This window comes from Gossypium arboreum, chromosome 12, assembly GCF_025698485.1.
Source record: "Gossypium arboreum isolate Shixiya-1 chromosome 12, ASM2569848v2, whole genome shotgun sequence".
NCBI classification, from domain to species: domain Eukaryota; kingdom Viridiplantae; phylum Streptophyta; class Magnoliopsida; order Malvales; family Malvaceae; genus Gossypium; species Gossypium arboreum.
Window position 1 is genome coordinate 37,551,520 of NC_069081.1, and position 2,711 is coordinate 37,554,230.

A 2,711-nucleotide genomic window follows, 5' to 3' on the forward strand; every position below is an offset into this window, starting at 1 on the left:
TTTCTTGATCTATAATGTCAAATTTTACTTACTTAATCATCACATTATTCTATATAGCCCTGATAAATTGTAATTTATACATATTTTTCTCCCATACTTAGCATATTTTTGGATGAATTATCCTTAGATTTGGTGAATTCGATGCTCCTAATCCTTTAATTTCATGTTTTATACTTAGGTGAGCATAGGAGAGTAAGAAGAGTGAGAAACGGGTCGAAAATGAAAGAAATGGGTCAACGTGGGAAATCAACACGGCTTGGACTTCCTCACACAGGTAGTTGACATGCCCGTGTCCATTAAACAGACTCAAACACGGTTTGAAGCAATCGAACACGGGCGTGTTCCTGTCGAACCCAAATCTAGTCCTATTTGGAAAAGGCCACTCTTGAGGGTTTTGAAGCATTCTAAATCCTATATAAACACCCCAGGAGGTACCTGAAAGACACACATAGAGTAGGAGGCAAGGAATTACTCGAAGAAAGTCGATTAATCCATCTCAGAAGCCGGATTATCCTTCAAGATTGAAGATCTCCCTTCAATTTCCTTCAGAAGTTTTTGGTTTTTCTTTATGTTTTGTTATCATTATTCTTTTGAGATGTTTTCTTTTACACTTATGAACTAAACCCCCTAAATACCTAAGGGGAATGAAACCTAAGACCGATCTTGCTATTATTTTCTAAATTATATGATAAATATTTGACTTGTTCTTAATTATGAGTTCTTAGTTCTTGCTTTAATATTCCAGGATATTAATTCAAGTATTGATGTGCTTATTCAGGAGCAAAAGTCCCTGTCTAAGAGTAGATCTAGCATAATTAAGCGGAGTTGATTGCACGCCTAGACATAGGGTGACACAATTTTGCTGGATTAGAGTGAAACCTAATAAAGGAATCCATAGATCGAGCTAATGCAACACTAGGGGTTTTAATTAGAAAGAGATTTCAATTAATCAACCTAGGGTTAGATGGTGTCAGTCTTGAAAGAGATAATAATATAACTTAGGGATTTCTACGGATCAAGTCAAATGAATAAATCGTCTAATTCAGAGTCAATAACAAGTGAAGTCTAGGTGGATTTTTCCCTTGGGTATTGTCCAAATCATTCAGTTTTTCCAAAAGTTATTTCCCCAATTTACTTTCGGTGCATTCTTAGTTTAGTAATTAGTTTAGATAAAACAAACCCCTCTATTTTTAGGCTAGATAATAAAAAGAAAGTTAATACTAGTACTTTTGGTTCCTTTGAGTTCGACATCCCGGTCTTGCCATATGTTATACTACTATTCGATAAGGTGTGCTTGCCTTTGTCATGATAATAATTAGTTTTCAAGAACGGACATTCATAAATTATAAAACTTATAGCGATTCGCATCACATCAAGTTTTTGGCGCCGTTACCAGGGAACTAAGATATTAGGAACACTTAATTTTTATTACTTTAGACATTTACTTTATTGTAATTTAAATTTTATTTTGACTTTTTTTACTAAATTTTCTTTTTCCTTCTGGTAGGTTTTTATAGTTTATGACTAGAAAAAAACCCGTCAGGACCATTACTTTTTGATAGTTAGATCGATCGCACAGCTCGTAGAAATCGAAGAGAAATAAGGCAAAGCCCAAGACACACAGAGGAAGAGCAAGAGGACGATATTTCCACCACAATCAAGGAGATGGCTGAAAATTAGGAAAACCCGCTACCTTCTGCAATTGCTACTGATCTAGTAAATCAGAATCCTACTCCACGCACTATGTATGATTATGCTAAACCTACTTTAACAGGAACTGAGTCAAGTATAGTTAGGCTTGGTTTTGCTGCAAATAATTTTAAACTGAAACCTAGCACAATTCAAATGATCCAACAGTTTGTTCAGTTTGATGGTTTGTAGGATGAGGACCCAAACACTCACTTAGCGAACTTTCTAGAATTCTGCGACACCTTTAAAATCAATGGCATTTCTAATGATGGCATTCACCTTCGTTTATTTCCTTTTTCATTAAGGAATAAGGCTAAACAGTGTTTGAACTCGTTACCACGAGGGTCAATCACTACTTGAGAACAAATGACTGAAAAATTCTTACTTAAATATTTTTCGCCGGCTAAAACGGCTAAGTTGAGGAATGACATCTCTTCTTTTGTGTAGATGGATCTCGAAACACTCTATGATTCATGGGAGAGATACAAGGATCTTTTGAGAAGGTGTCCTTACCATGGATTACCTCTCTGGCTATAGGTTCAAACTTTTCAGAATGGACTGAATCCTTCGACTAGACAAATGATTGATGCAGTTGTTGGTGGGACTATCAAGAATAAGACACCTAAGGTGTCTTACAAATTTATTGAAGAGATGTCACTGAATAACTAACAGTGGCAAGTCATGAGGACAAAGCCAACAAAAACAGCCGACGTTTTTAACGTCGATTCGGTCACTATACTCTCTAATCAGGTAGAACTTTTGAATAGAAAAATTGATGGTTTACTTGGTTCTTCACAGGTTCATCTAAAAATGCAATGAAATGCAAGTGGAGGAGGAACGAGCAATTCATAATACCCACCTTATGGCCACAACATGAAAAATGAGCAATTAAATTATATGGGTAATAATCCTCGACCTCAAATAATCCTTATAGTAACACTTATAATGCAGGATGGAGGAGCCACCCAAATTTTTCAAGGGGAGGCCAAGGGAATTAGAGACCACCACCCCCTCTAGGCTTC

At 36.1% G+C, this 2,711-nt stretch overlaps 1 non-coding gene across 1 annotated transcript; it reads right to left on the reverse strand.

Moving 5' to 3' along the window:
• Window positions 1-2,103: 2,103 nt before the first annotated feature.
• Window positions 2,104-2,210, reverse strand: LOC128286240 (small nucleolar RNA R71). Its single transcript, XR_008276784.1, has one exon. It is a non-coding gene; the product is annotated as a small nucleolar RNA R71 (small nucleolar RNA).
• Window positions 2,211-2,711: the final 501 nt, after the last annotated feature.